At 37.5% G+C, this 16,808-nt stretch overlaps 1 protein-coding gene across 1 annotated transcript in view; it reads right to left on the reverse strand.

Annotated features, from left to right (window-relative positions):
- Nucleotides 1–16,808, reverse strand: part of Exoc4 (exocyst complex component 4) — a 734,966-nt gene that overhangs the window by 192,663 nt on the left and 525,495 nt on the right. The gene's annotated exons all lie outside the window — the stretch shown is intronic.

Consider the following 16,808-nt stretch of genomic DNA (forward strand, 5'->3'; position numbering starts at 1 on the left):
TCATCTTCTACTTCTCTAGAAAAGTTGACCTTATTGCTGCTAATAATACTTAACTTAGGAAAAAAAAGTTATGTCTACATAGTACTTCATAATGAATAAATCTGACTCCTCTACATTACCCCATTCAACAGTCTAAGAGAGGCAACAGAAATGCTATTACCATAAACTTTACAAATAAATATGAAAGTGATGAGAATGACTTGAGATCAATTTGTGATGATGATAGGTCTAAAACCCAAAGAAAAGTCTCAGCCCAAAATCCAGCATTCTTGCCACTCTTCTAGGGGTCAACGAACTACAGCTGTGGGCCCAATCTATAACCAAAATGTAATGAACCATAGCCACATGGGTTCAGTTTTGTATTGTCTACAGCTACTTTTATGCTACAAAGGCAGTGTTGAGTATATATGTTCCTCAATTTATGATGTGGTTACATCCTGACAAAATCGTAAGTTGAAAATACTGCAATGGGACACTCATTTAACGTATGTAACTTACAGACCACTAGAGCTTAGCAACGCACCACACTATAGAGTGTGAGTTGCTCCTCTGGGAGCTGGTGCTCACCGCCATTGCCTAATGTCATGCGAGAAGACTGGACTACGTATTGCTATCCTGGGAAAAGATCAAAGTTCAAAGTGAATTTTCCACCGAACGTGTATCAATTTTCCAGTTTTGTAAAGTTAAAAACCAAAAAGTCAAAACTCTGAAGTTGGGAACAATCTATAGTTACAACAGCAACTATATGGCCTACAAAGTCAAACACATTTACCATCCAGCCCTTTACAGAACAAGTTTGCTCACCCCTGCACTATAGCACATTGCCTTAGTGGAGTGGTCCTAAGTTTCTAGGGAAAGAGGTATGGGCTCTTTCAGTCCAGCACACGTGGAGTTGTCTATGTCTACTGGCTATTGGAAAGCCAGACTCTTACCCAGGGTACCATAGTGTGAAAAGAGACATCTACATATCAACCACGGACAGGGTGCCAAGTACAGCCTGCATACCACCAAAGCACAGCTCAGTCAAGGGTGGTTAGAGGGCTATGGTCTGGTTTCCATCATTAGCATTTTTTTTTTTTTTTTAGGTTTCCAAGAAAATGAAGAAAAAGAACTGAGTAGAGCGAACTAAAGATTCAAAAGATTAAATGAAAGCCTATGGTAATGAAGGAAGCAGCTGACAAAGCTAGAAGTGGATTTTATGAAATTTCCTTCTCAGCTTGCTTCTTGCACTGCCTTTTCTCAAATTTCCTTTCACTTTATCCCCTATTTCTTTGCTTGATTAAACATCATTACATAGATACAAAATAAATATAACTTACACTTTTTTGGCTACAAATTAAAATTTTCCTCTGTGTGCATATGGGGGGGGGATGCAGAAAAGATAGCAGTTATCACAGAATTCACTGCAAAGGCTGTTGGTTTATTACAGTAAACAAATGCCTGCCTTTTATATTTTTCCTATCTTGTGAGACTGAAGAGTTTAGCTAGTCAACCAGAGATACTTCATTTTCCCTGAAAACAGAGAGTGCACTCTCAGCACTCTGATGCCATTGCAGCAAAGAACCAGATTATTGTGTCTTGTGTTCATGACATGATTATAAAATAAACCTGTAATCTGTTAAAGTAAGCAAAGCTTCTTATAATTCATTGCAGACATCGTGAAATGTGGCATTTGGCTACACTAAGCTCTAAAGTGATACCAAGAAGGATGCAATTTGCTGGGCGAAAGGGAGTCACGGAGGCTGGGACATGTGGCGGGAGCTACATGCTGGAGAGTGATGTACATAAAGTGCTTCTGTCAGAGAAAAAGCCCACCAGGCCACTTATTATTTTAACTTTATGAAAGAGGCAGCTAGCAGAACAGTTCGGGACAAGTCTTACCCAGAGGTATCTCTAGTCAGGTCAGAGGACAGAGGCTATATTCCTAACCTGGCTCTCTGTGTTTGCTAGTTGATCCACACTGGGTGCTCAGTACATTGCAAAGCAAGAGCTCCCATGGCCATTTGTTGTAAGGCGAACTATGAACTAGGTGTGTGTGGATCACGTGACAGCACTTAACTATGCTAGAAAACTGACATAAAGCACACATCTGCCTAAATAGTCTCCATATCATCTTTCTAAATTGAAAACAGGATTTATTCACTCTAAGAGAAAACACTGCCAGAAAACCAAAGTTCCCATGATATAAAGAGACTCCTTACACATAAATATTTAAATTTTAAAATATGTTTGAATTTTCAGGGTTGAGTTACTGAATGGCCTTTTAAATAAATTTTGAAAATCAATATTTGGTACGACAAAATCTATTACAAAGTAGAAAATCTAGTATAATTTTCATATCTGGGCACACAGATATTTTCAGATAGTATTTCAAGAAGGGCACCACATGACCTTTTTCTTCAGGAATGGGCTCCTGCAGGGGAGTTTTAAAAGCTTCTTTATAAAAACAGCACTGAATCTGAGGAAAAGGCTGTAGGGATGCTGTTCTACCACAGAAGTATGGCAAGCAGGGATGGGCAAGGGTATAAGGAAGAAAGTACACAGTAAAGCATGACACATCAAACTGGTAAAAATGAGGTGCTTAGTTATGGTGAAGAATCAGGGCGATTAAACTGGTTGGGTTAAAATGTGTAAGTATAAACAGTTTGGGGCTGGGGACATAGCTCAGCAGCACAGCACCTGCCTGGCAAGCACGAGGTCCTGAGTTCGATTCCCGGTACCAAAAAAGCAACAACAACAGTCGAGGTGATCACTGGATTCATGTAAGGAGGGTATGAAGATGAGCAACTGATCAGTTTAGGGGACAGTACTGAGGTAGAAGTGGCAAGTGAGTTGTACCTATCTGAAGAAGCAGGTATGGAAAACAGACTCCCCATGGAATAAGAATGGCCCTAAAAGCCAAAAAGCTGCATCAGAGAACACCTTGCTTACAATGAATATTATATTCTGTAACTTAGCAAATGTCACCTTTCTAGATAACAAACTGAAAAACCTGGGCAATGTAGTATATGCTAGTGTTCCAGTCCCAGCCCAGCAGTGGCCACGTGCTTCTATTGCCTGACACTCATCACACCTGCAATAGGCTGTTTATGCCTCTCCCATTCATATGCCGCAATTCTAACCACCAAGGTAAAATTCTAAATCCTAGCCCTTTGCCAGGTGATTTAGTTCATGAGGTTAGATGTCTAGGGCTTTTCAGCCTCTACAACTCTGAGAAATAAATTTCTGTTGTTTATAAGCCGTTCAGTTATTTTGTTATAGCAGCCTGGATGGACTAAGACAATATGAATTCTTCAGTTTCTTGCTGGTGCACTTCAAACTTTCATCTCCTTTTTTTTAAAAAGTATTTTACATATAACAAATAACCCCACACACTCACACAACACTATAATCGAGATTTAATTTGAATGTGTTTGCCGCACGTTCAAGGTTACTACAAGGTTGCTACAAGGTTGCTTCTCAATGTGGCACTGTTCAGAGGAAGTGGAGCTATTAAGAGATGAATCGTAGTGGGAAATAATCAGGTTACTGGAGGCCGCATTCTTAGGAAAAGTTCACAAGGTTCTTGTAAGAACAGGTTGTTATAAAAACTGTGAGCTTGTCTCCTGAATCTCTCATTTCACCTCTCATTCTGCGATCTCTTCTGCATATACTCCTGCCATTGTGTCAAACAAACGGGGCCACCCAATCTTAGGTTTTCAGTCCCTAAAACGGTGAGCCAAATAAACCTCTTTCCCTCATAAGGTGCTTAGACTCTAGTATTTTGTTACTGGAACAGTAACCAGGCCCATTTCCATTGCTGTGTCTGATTTCCTTACAGGTGTATATGACAATGTAGCTATTGTCCTTAATGTGTGATGCCTCTAAATATATCTGTTAATGCTTTTTCCTCTACTTGGAACATTGCCCAACTTTTCTAGGTTAAGCTTACATATCATCTTTTTTTACAAAATCTTTTTAAATGACTTTAAGAGTATAACTGATTGCCAAAAAGGAAGCAATTTTGAAAAATGTTGGTGCTATTATGCCACAATAGGGTTAAGACATTATTCTCACTTGATTCTGTATCCTCTAATTATTTTCGAAACTCCCAATGTGCCATGCACAAAAGATGATCATGAGAAATATAAAACTGATTTGTTGGTATGCCTGCCCCTCTCTAATAATCAGTGAGTTCACGGGAAGCACTCAGGTCTTCATCTGCTGCTCCGGTGTCTTATGTCATGCTCTGTATTGAGATGCACATGAGATACAGTGGCCAAAGTCCAAAGACTGTTAGACAACTTTCAAGGCTAATACTTAAAATTTCAAAATAATTAAGTATATGTGATCTACAATAACAGGCAGATTTAAAAGGCCAATCTGGTATATTGAGCTGAGTTTTATAAATCTGGATTTTAAGAATCCTGCAGAGCATGTATCACTACAGGATTTGGGTATTTGCACAAGTCCTCCATAGCTTATACCCTAAAGCTCAATGCAACTCCTAAATGAATACCAGCTTTGGTCTTTTTTATTGGCCTCCTACTCACATGACCACTTGCCTATTACTGTTAGACAGACAAATGCTAAATAAGCTTGCCAAGGAAAATACAGTTAAACGAGTTTATTAAGAGGATACATTTTTCACCAGAGCACAATCTTCAAAGCAAAATGCTGTACTGTCATTATCTCATTACAATAATTTCAACACTTGCTCCTGTTAACTTATTAAAAAACATTTTAAATCATTTTCTTTATTGTAGGCACAACAAACTATCTCATTATCTAAATATGGATCACTGCCAAATGATATGGCAAAGGATCCAATAAAAGTAACGCACATATACAGGAAAAAGTCAGAGTTCAGAGAAAAGTATGCACAGAACAATATATACCTATGAACCACTGCTTGCCAGAAAGGAAGCAATTTTTCAAAATGTTGGTGCTATTATGCCACAATAGGGTTAAGACATTATTTTTTTCACTTGATTCTATATCATCTAGAGGGAAGACACAGCTTACCAACTGGCTTAAAATTGTTCTTCTATGATATCTAGATGGGCTATAAACGAATCTCTACCTAGTTATATGTGCCTAATATCATAAAATAGCCTCATATAAATATCTGAATATAAGTCTTAAAAGTTAAAACAATAAATAGCAAGGAATCATTTCCAACATATTATCTAAGGCTGGAGTTGGCAAACTACAACCTACAAATCCAGTTTCCACATTTGTTTGTTTTTCGGTTAATAAAATTTTATTGGACCACAGCCATGTTTATTCATTTACATATTATCTATTATTGCTTTGAGTTTTTGTCTAACACACACCCCCACCAGTATTGGGATTGAAACCAGGCCTTCACACAGAACTACATTTTAATTTTTAATTTTGAGACAGGGTCTCACTAAGCTTGCTAAGTTGCCAAGGCTGGGCTCAAACGGGCAACCCTCCTGCCTCAGCCTCTCAAAAAGCTGGGATTACATGTGTGCCACCACAACCAGTTTATGATCACTTTTATTCTACAATGGCACAGATGATATAATTCACATGGCCAAAAATATTTACTGTGAGGCTTTCTACAGAAGAAGTTTGCTGACCCCGGGTCACAGCCTTGCGGCTGAGTTCATGTATCAGTATTATCTGAGTATTTTTCAAAATGCAGAACTCTCTCAGACTGACTGGGTAAGACTATAGGTACTAACCAGGCCTTGCCTATTATGAACATGAATATTAAAATGTTAGAAGCACCTGACAGAAGAACACAGTCCTAAGGAGAAATAAAATTCCCAAAAGAGGGGTGTGCTTATTACTAGACTAACAATATTTCATTATGAGACCATACAGAAGGCTCCTTGCAAAGAGTTTTATAAAAATAAAAACAAAGGAGCTAGGTTCCAAATTATGTAAAATATTAACATTGTGTGATGATGAGGAGAGATCAATGTATGCCGCTAGAGAAGACGGGACATATGCAAACTACGTTAGTACAGAGGGCTAGTTTTTGCTCAGAAAAGTGTTACTATTGAAAGCTGGTCTAGGCCCCATATCATTCTTCCTAGTACAAAAACACCAAGCAAATAAGAAACAAATTTGCAGATTTCAACCTGTTCATTTTATTGTCATATTCATTTCCTTTTTAAATACTCCATTTTCTCTGTGTAACAGGAAAATTGTTTTTCCAATAAGGCAAATGGGTTATGATTTGCTCCCTGAAAATAAACATGTTATAAAACCAACTCTAACTCTCTATTTCACCATGTGTTATTTGTGCTCCATTTATAAAAGGCTGTCCACTATCATTTAGGTTTCCTTTATCCAACACTGTAAGGATCTGACAGAGATGAATACCATTTCTTTTAACAATTACAAGTCCTGCCATGCCATTGTATTGATACTTAATATCTTTTAAGTTTTCTAAGTTTTGAGTTGTACCACATCCAAATTTGATATCTCTAAAGAGAAAACAACATATAAAAAAGGGTAAGAACCATTTTATGATCTTCCCTTCTAACCAATGGACAGAAACATTGAGACTTGTAAAAATAACATGTTAGAATCACAACCGTTGCTGAACCAGTAGCTGTGTGAGCTAGCAAAAAAGGTGTCATGTCAGAATAATCTGACAGGGAAGGTTACTGCTCTTTTGATAATAACTTTCAATAGCTCTGGCAATGTTACCTTCTGCTGCCAGACACACCCTGCTTTGGGTGTGTTCAACTCAGCAGGCAGAAAATACATTTTTTTAAAAAGAAACTCTTTAAGTTCTTCAGATTGGATCAACTTTGATTCTAGAGATGACAGACAGACTTCCATCACAGAAAATTTATACCTTTACCTACCCCTCATTCTTCCAATTAAACTTGGGAAAGAAGGAATGTGGCTGTTAAATTTTTTATTTTTCTTTGGCACCTCACCAAATAATACAGGTAGGAGGAAATTCTGAAAAGAAATGAGAAATTGAGGCCCAGAGAAGTTAAGCACAAGGTCAAAACCATGTCATACACTGGCAGCAGATCACCAGGATGGCATTTTTCTTTTTCAATCTTTGTATTTCCTAATTCTAAGTCCTATGCATGGCACACAGTAGGCATTCAAAAGTTGTTTGTTCAGTGGACTGCAAATCTCTGAATTCCTGTCCCAAGTTTTTTCCACTTTACCATGCCTGTTCATGTGTAACAATAGAATAATCTCTTTTTTATCTTCCAAAAGAATCAGAAGTCACATTTCAAATTACGCTTTTACACACATATAATTAAATCTTTAAAAGGTGGGATGGCAAAGAAATTAGAGGCTAGAGTGTAACAGACATTTTACAACCTGCAGATGCCAACAGCAGGCAGCTCCCACCCTGCTCCGCCCCATCTTCCCCCACAGTATAACGGCAATTATATTCCAGGGTGAATAATATAATTATCTAAATGAATCCAGGAAGAAAAAAGCATACAACATAAAAGGATTAGCGGCTCAAGGACTTGTGGTTGGGCGAGGCAGGAGGATGGATCCAGGCTGACAATTTCATAAAGTAGCCATCAATTATTTAAATCATTGTGACTTTTCAGACAGCATTCTGGACAGCAAGGGAAAAAAAAAAAAACACACTAAAAATTTGAAAACCATAAATTAGGAGAGAGATGCTTGTTATTCGGTTTTGGAGTGAAACGTGCTCTGCCTAGAGATAGGAGCAAAAGGAAAGGCAAAGTCACTGTAAATAGGAGGTGGTTTAAAATGTTACTTTCCTGAAAGTTCAGCAGAAAAAAAATACTTCTCTTATACTACAAGTGCTGGTGCTGCTAAGATCCAATACAGATAAACTACTTAGCACGTGAAAAGTAACAGGTTTTAAATAGTATGGCAAGTAGAATACAAAAAGAATTGGGCCAGAAAGAGGAACCTGGGTTCTACTATGGAAACTGACATATGTCCCCTCAGATGAGGCACTTAATGTATTGAGCTTTCCTCTAGTAATGGACACGAACTCATTTCTAAGGCGCATCAGAGCCTGAAAAATTCTGTTGAAGTCAAGTCTTTACATAATAGAGAATCCCAGTATTAACCTGGAAAACTATAATTCAGGTTAACTGTACACAACCTGGCTTCTACTAAAAAGAGTTAGGACTTCTAAAAATGACATTTGTCCCATGTATGTGTATGAGTTTGTTACAACACTGCCTGCCTGCTATGCTATATTTCCACTATATAAGTAAATCAATCTATCCTATACATCCAAGATTTGAAAGAAGTAAATAGAATTAAAATAAGCCTAACATTTTTGCTATTACTTGAAGTATCTGCATTTACTAAGCTAGCTCTGAAGAAATTGATTATTTCTACTCAGGCACAAGGTCTACAGTTGGGCTAATACTCATGAGGTGAATCTGGTCAATAGTTTCATGAGCCAATTAGCTTGGCCTTCCTTAGATTTACCTGTTTGAGAAAGAATAAAAATAGCTTTCAAATGAAGCACTTATGGTGATTGCTATAAAACTATCATATTTTCCATAAAAAGCAGACACTATAAATATATAATAATCACATAAATATTTAACTAATGCATTTTAGATAAATATATAAGCTTTATCTCATATGTGCAAGAGTTTAAAAAATAATTATCTAGGGTCTAATTAAAAACACTCACCAACTAAATAATAACTATATAAATTACAACTTATCTCTGTTTTTTCCCTAAAAGACAAATCTTTAATTTTCTCTTATTTATCTTCTATGCCACAAAAAGCTTCTGATCACTTGCTTCTCATAAATTTCTTGTCAGAGCTGACTATTGAGGAAGTTCTTTTTGCAGTTATATTTTTGCCCCTCTGTCTATATGTCCACCCTATAAATTCCTCTCTAAATGGTAGATACACGGCAGTACATGTTTGTCAAAATCTACAGAACTTTTAAAACATGAAGGAAAACTGCGACTATATCGAACATTTAAAAAATCATTAAGGATTTCACGGGATCATAGGATAAAATCCAGAATATGACAAAACCAGTGAACTACACTATGAATGTACAAAATAACTTCACTGAAGGGAATGGGGAGAAAGGTACAGAGTCTATAAGCCTAAAGGCAAAATAAAGTATACATAAGCGGAGTAAACCCGTTTCGAAGTTCATTCCCAGAAGGGTATAGGTTAGCAATTCTGGTATTCCACACACAGATACTGAAATTGATCACTTATGCTGGAATCTGACAGTTAAGTACATGGATGGCAGAGATGGTGGGAGCCGTATTTCTCTCTCTTGAAGGTGGAAATCAAAGTGAAGCAACAGAAGGAGGCTACTGTGTTTTCTAAACAGATATGAATTAGGGTTGGAGACATCAGTATGAACTCATTTTTAGCTTAATATTGACACAAGTATTATATACAGAAATATTTATAAACAAGAATACATACAAAAGCTAGTATACACATATACATTTCCTCTGTCAGCTGTGAGAGCCTAGATATGATACTTAAGCAGTAGAAATCACACCAAATCCCAAGATTTTGAATTCTAATACCACTGTACAACAAAAAGAACTAAGATCTTCAAAAGCTGCCTGATTCTAGAAACTTAAAGATGTACTTGGAGCGTATTACAGCACCTATAGGTAAGGAAGTGCTCTAAAAAATTCCAGTGATGGAGTCATAGGAAATATAGAAGCCAAATGAAAGAGCCCCTGATGGTGAGTATAACAAATTGTAGAACAAAATAAATGCAACGATACTGAACTATAACCCAAAGTATAATCCATGAGTCCATCCTGATACAAATAAATGATTAAATCAGTGGTGGTGAACCTAGGGCATATATGTTATTTCTTTTTTATATAACACAAAAGATGCTAATATATGAGTTGCCTTTTCTAAATTAAAAGATCAGTATTCAGGGTTTTTTATTTTTGGTACAGGGAATTGAACTCAGGACCTTATACTTGCCAGGCAGGTGCTATGCCGCTGAGCTACATCCCCAGCAGTGTTTAGGCTTAACTGCAGTGTTGGCACTTTCTGATAAACATGTGGGTTTTGGGTTACAGACCAGGCACTTGTCTCTAAAAGGCTTGCCATTACTGGATTAAGTACATAGAAATATAGAGGAGACATGACAAATCTCTCTCACATAGAAGCATTCCAAATAATTTACCCAGATATTCCACCTTCAAACATGTGGCGCATATCTCCCTACTCCATAAGTGTACAGGTTGTACAAAGTGGCTCCCCTCCAAAGAGTACATTATGCAAAAGGGTAAAAAGAATTAACTTCTGTTTTGTTTTTTAATTTTTTGAGATAGGGTCTCGCTATGTAGTCTAGGCTGGTCTTGAACTCACTATGTAACCCAGGCTGGCCTTGAACTCATGGCAATCCTCCTGCCTCAGCCTCCTGAGTGCTGGGATTAGATTACAGGCATGTGCCACCATGCCCAGCTAAGAATAACTTTTTTTTTGTTTTGTTTTTTCTCCGGTACCGGGAACCGAACTCACGACCTTGCGCTTGCCAGGCAGCCGCTTTTGCCGCTGAGCTAAATCCCCAGCCCAAGAATAACTTTTAATAGGATAATTAGATGAACACTGCCTTGGGTAAGTAATCAAGGTTGACATCAACACTCCTAAAATGGTATTCAAAAATATGCAATCCCAGTGAAATCATGAGAAAAGATGAAATAAACCTGTACTGCAGGATACTGTATGAAACAGCTTACAAAAATTCCTAACAAAATTTCTCAAAACAGTCACAGTTGCCAGACTGTCCATACCTGTAATCCTAGTTACTTGAGACACTGAGGCAGGAGAACTGCAAGTTTGAGATCAGCCTGGGCTACTTAGCCAGACCCTGTATCAAAATAAAAAGTTTTTAAAAGTTTGGGAGATAACTCAGTGGAAGAAGATCCTTGGTTTGTATCCCTGATACTGCAAACAAACTAACTAACTAAAACTAAATGAAAACTCGCCCAGAAGCAAAAACAAACAAAACTGCTAACTATCCAAGTTAAAAAAAAGAAAAAAAAAGAAAAAGAAAAAGAGGAAAGTGAGCAACTGTTCTTCCAAGATAGCCTAAGGAGAAATAACAATTAAATGTAATGTATTCTAAGTGGGATCTTGGTACTAGAGAAGGTTTTTAAGGAAAAACAAAAGAAAAGAAAAACAGTAAGACCCAACACATCAGTATGAATAATACATGGACTCTGGTTAATAACATATCAACATTATTTCACTGTTGTTTAATTAATTATAGCTAATATACTGCACGATGTTAGTAATAGAGAAATCGAATATGAGGTACACGGAGCGTGAGGAATATTTTGATTATTTATCTTTGCAAATTTTCTGTAAATCAAAACTCTAAAATAGAAAATTTATTTTAAAAAATCAGTATGTAATACTACTTTCCTTGTCAAGCAACATGGGCTTGTTTTTATACACTCTATCCCTAACCATATAAGACAGATACCCTTTGAAATAACTGTTAGCAATTACTATTTTACTCATTCAACAAATGAGTGCCTAGTATGTAGCAGGAAATTCTATTAGCTCTATAGTAAAACTTTGATAGGATGGCAGAAAAGGGAACAGTGGTGGTTCAAGACCCAGGAAATTAACTGACAGCCCAGCCCTCTGCTCAGGCTGGCTGATCACTCTGGTAAAGCTTTGGAAGCCATGGGCAAGCACAGCACGCAAGGTCACCAAAGCACTTCTGCAAGTGTCTGATAGGCAGCCTTGACCTTCCAAAGACCATGGGGACAACAAATTCAGAAATGCTTTGCAGAATGAAAAGGAAGAAAGCAATTAAGCTCTTGTGGTTGAAATAGGGCACAGAAAAGTAGTATAGGTCCAATGAGGAGAGGTAGAGAATGGCTCTCATTTAAGTGCGGTTATCTGAATTTGACTTTGTAGCTATTTGCAAATGAATACTCTGGGTACTCTGGACTCCATAGATAGGACCATCCATCATGGGAATAGCTGTAACTATGGAGGGGGGAAAAGCAGATAAAAATGAGAAGAAACAGAAAGGGAAACCAGAAGCCTTGTTGAATTTTTCCTCTCAAAAGACTTATTTCTAGTATGCACAATCCAAAAAGGACATAATGACATAGATAACCTGTTAATAAATTAGCTGTAGGATGCCTTTTCCCCAAAGCAGGACTTTAACTGACAGATCTCCTCTGTATCTAAAAAGGCAGCAAATGAGAAATGTACAGCTCAATCTTTATATAAATACGAATGTGTGACAGTCAAATGGCTGCTCCTGTGGACACAGGGATGGACATACAACTGTGTCGATGCAGCTGCGGTCTCTGAGGAACAAGAAGAAAAACCTGATGGAGATTTATGAGTGAAATATTTATTCTGGGAAGTTGTTGTTTTGGGTTTCTTTAGTCAATTATGACAATCAGTCAGAAGAATCACTTTAAAGGCTGAAGTCAGCAAAATGCTGAGGCTACCAAGCCTCGGGCAGCCATGAGGTCATTAACCAAAGATTCCATCTAGAGAATTCAAAACACTCACAGGGGGAGCTTTCTGTATCCCCTTCAGTTAGTGGATTCCTGCCTTAGCTGCATCAGTGACCCCAGGTTCTCCGGCCTCTAACGTGCCTGGGACGTGCAAAGCCCCCTCTTTCATCAGTGCCTATCCAGGCATATCCATTCTCTAAAACGTTTCATGACTCTATCTCTTCCCACTTCAACAGAAAGCTGGTCTCCAAGCCTGAGGTCTGCACTACAGAGTTTATGTTCTATTAACCTCATTTCTCACTCACCATTCCTTCCTTTACTCAGCTAGACTATTCTCCCTGTCTCAGGAAAACATAATGGTCAGTTTTACCTTCTGTGTCCTTGCATATTTTGTATCCCTTGTTTGGGTTACTTTTTGCTCTGCTTTTTCCTACACATCCGACAATGCCCTCAGGCCCACTTCTTGCCTAGGGACCTTCTAGAATCCTTCCGCACTCAGTGTCTCCCTCCTTAACTCTTACAGTGCCAATGTTCGGAGCCACCACATTCAGGCTCCAATTGTCTTCTACTGTTCTTGAGTTCATAGGTGTGAGGAATTCTAATTCCCTAGTTACTGTAATGGATAAATTCCTGAGAAGTGGTTCTTGTTTTAAATTTGTTCTGTATCTCTACATCACCTCCTTTGAGAGCACAAAGCAAATGTTAAATAAACATTAATAATTTAGTGTTAGAATTTCAACAGTGGACATTACTCAACTGTGTCTTATCAGTTTTGTTTATGGGGGATCCATCAAATTTTCAGCAGCCCATCTTACTGTCCATGCCAAGATCAAATGTATACCAGTTCTGGGTGGGACAGGAGCCTTGAAAAGCGGGAAAAAAAACCAGCTGCTTTCCTTGAATGGTTAATCTTAAAGGGTCATTTAACCTCCAGGCTGAGGTAGTCTTGTTTCTCTCAATTTTCTCAGTAGAACATCTCTAAGCCAGAACTGCAAAATCCAGACAGGGCAAAATTACTTAGGAGAAGAACCTCAAAAATTCCCTAAGTCCAGGAGTTTTCTGTCTATCCTCATCTAGCTCCCACCAATAATCTCGCCAGCTCAGCAATTCTGCTGCTCCCAAGAATGATAACTATCATTTGCTTGGGCTGTTCAGCCAGTCTTTTCTCTCTTCCTAGTGTCTTTTGATGGGAAGCTCTTCCTCTTCTCGAACATTTAAGGAAAAGAAATAAACCTGAAGATGCCTTTGTTAGCCAGTAAAGTCAAATATCTTTCGGGCAAAGGCAGCTCTCTAAAGATCTGAGTGACAGAGCGTTAATGCAGTTCGGTCCCTGTCAGCAGATCTGTCATAAGTCATTACCTTCCCCTCTGCTTATCCACCAAGGAGTGGGTTGAGGCAAGATCAAAACAGACAGCAGCCAATCAGCATCTCAAAATATTATCTCAAATAAGCCCCATTACTCAGGACAGTCTACATCAGGGATAAGCTGGTCATCAGTGGATCTGCCTCCACTCATGATGGAGAGTAAATTCAGAGTTTTACTTTAAAGCTAGGGCTTATCCCTATATCGACGCTATTCTCAAATAGCCTCCTGCTCAAAGTTTCTTAGCACCACACAAAGCTGGTAAACAAGTGTCACTAGTTGTAATTACTTTTCCACTCAGCAGTCCCTCATGACTAAAGCCTTCTAGCTTGTTCTTTTAAAACTGACCGCATAACCCAGATATGGCCGATGAATTCTTGAAAAGTTCTGTCTAAATGAAAATCTGTTCCAAATACATTGTGTGAACTGAAGAAATGTTGAAGAAAATATTTGGAATAATCACTGACTTCAAAAAATAAAAATTGGAGATGATTAAGGAGCCTTATAAAATATATAGGACTGACTGTGATGATTTTCTATAGACAAAAGAAAAAAATGTTTATTTCTAGCCTTTTGGTATTACTTCAAAAGCCTAGCTAGCTATTCTCAATAGAAGTGTTTGTTTGTTTTGTTTTCTTTTTTTTGAGACAGGGTCTTCCTATGTCATTCAGGCTATCTTTGAAATTGCTTATGTAGCCCAGGCTGGCCTGGAATTCACAGCAATCTTCCTGCCTCAGCCTCTCCAGTGCTGGGATTATAGGTGTGTGCCTTCATGCCCGGCAGAAGTTGCTTTAAATACAGTTAATTTATTTTCTCTTCTATCTTTGCAGAAAGCTACTTATAGCAGTCATGTTAACCAGGAAATTCTCTGAGAAAAAAAGACAAGACAGATAAGGTCCTATTTTTTTCAGAGATAAGAATATAAGTTAAAAATATTTATAAATATTAAAGCTGATAGTGTTATACGTCTGATCTGCTTGAACATAAACATCATTTCTCATTTAGTAGCCTTCTTCATCAAGAGTTATAAGTTCCTTTGTAATATTATATAAAGGCCCTACTCGTAGATTACTCTCAAGCATGAGATGGTTGATTTCCTTTTCCATGACAATGTTTAAATGAATTGTCTGGATAAGTACTTTTATAAATTGAACACTTAACAAAGCAACTATTCTCTCACTTAATGTTGCTTTCTGTAAGTTCAGACATTTTAAGTAAGATGTTAAACTCCTGTGAGTAGCAAGTGCTCAAGGAATGGCTGGGAATTCATTTCTGGGATATCTGAGGAGGAACAAAAATGATCAGGGTCAGTTATGTTATAAAATAAACATAGGAAAGTGTTAATTATAGATTGTGTGTAGGGAGTACATTGGTATACAAGGCACATTTTTTCAGTTTTTATGTGTGTCAAAACATTTTCATAGTGAAGTATTAGAAGAAAATAGTTTCAAAGTAGTCAGGTTCTTATGGTAGTTGTCTAATCATGTACGAAACAAGCTGTTGGCAAATCTTTTCAATTAAGTTGGGAAAAATTATTTTTGTATCTGTTTTCTTAGCACCATTCTCTTTAGCGCTCATGGATTTATCAAATGGAGCAATCATGTGGGCATGTGGACCAACAATAAAAACTGTCAGAAAATATCTCAACATTTAGTGATTAAAGCCATAAATGTATGACCCCCATTCTATTTTCCCCTAGTCTTATGAGGTAGTTCAATGTCATTTTTATTTTACAGATGAGGGAAAAGAGCTCAGGGAAGCTAAATGCCTGGACTTGTCATAGCATTTCTAAGGATACCAGACACATATATCATATGCTTTTCCCACTCCACCTTGATGAAATTTAGCAGTAATTACTTTTAGAAATTGCTACAAATAATCACAACAAAATTCTACAACAATTTGAATATATTAAACTAGTAATAGAATTAGTAATATAAAAATAACACAACTGATATAATGATCTGAAAACACAAATGAATAAGATTCTAAAAGTCTCCATTAAAATGAAAGATATAAGTTGCTCAGTTGTCTTAGAAGTGAATAAGTAAGTATTAAAGCTATGCTGGCAATCTGAATAATCAAAGACAAAAACAAAGGCATCTTCTAGTACTACATCTTCTTGCATGAAATCTGAAGTTGCTACAAGTAGCAGGTTATCTGAAACCTCTACTTGTCACCGAGTCCAAACTATGCTGCTAGTGAATAATATAAATTAAATTCAAAGAAAATAAAAGCTATGCATGCTAAGTTAGTGTTTCTTTAGGTACAGATAAATAATGAAGAATGATATTACGCCCTGAAACACCTTGATTTTTAAACCTATTTTAGCACAGTAAGATCATTAACACAATCTCTCAGAGCTTGCAGGGGGAAAAAAATCAATTGATCAGCTCTCTTTTCAACTTAATGATTTTCATGATGACTTCCAGCAGACCTTAAGTGGGACTAATCTATTTATACTAATAAAAGCTAAATCTAGTTTGTACTAGAGAGTGGAACGGCAACAACTGGCCATGATGCAGACGCCACTCAAATGCAACATTCTTCACATTAACATAATTTGATAGGATGAAAACAATATGCTCTTGCTGCTAGCTATACTTTCTTGGGAAAATATAAGAGGTTACTGGCATTGCCTAGGATTAGTTGGGAAGATAATAGGTTTCGGCATCAGTGTAATTATCTCCAGCAAATTATTATACTGTAAGGAGCTGTGTTCACCAACCTTTCATAATGCTTCAGTACAGCTCCAGCAATCACTCAGCCTACCAAGAACTTTCATTCTGAACCTTGTTGGCATCTAGAATTTAGACCATCCTCAGCCAAATGCTTTAACAGCAATACATTTCCAATGCTTCCTGCCAGAAGGTCTTCAAGGAAAGCACTGCAAATTAAATATATTGCATTCTGTGTAACTTGCTTCTGGTTACTAGCTGTAGTAAACTGGGTACTGTTCCCTTCAAATCCTACATGAGGGGCTGGGGATTTAGCTCAGCGGCAAAGCACCTGCCTGGCAAG

Source organism: Chinchilla lanigera, unplaced genomic scaffold (genome assembly GCF_000276665.1).
Source record: "Chinchilla lanigera isolate Chin_1 unplaced genomic scaffold, ChiLan1.0 scaffold00009, whole genome shotgun sequence".
NCBI lineage: Eukaryota > Metazoa > Chordata > Mammalia > Rodentia > Chinchillidae > Chinchilla > Chinchilla lanigera.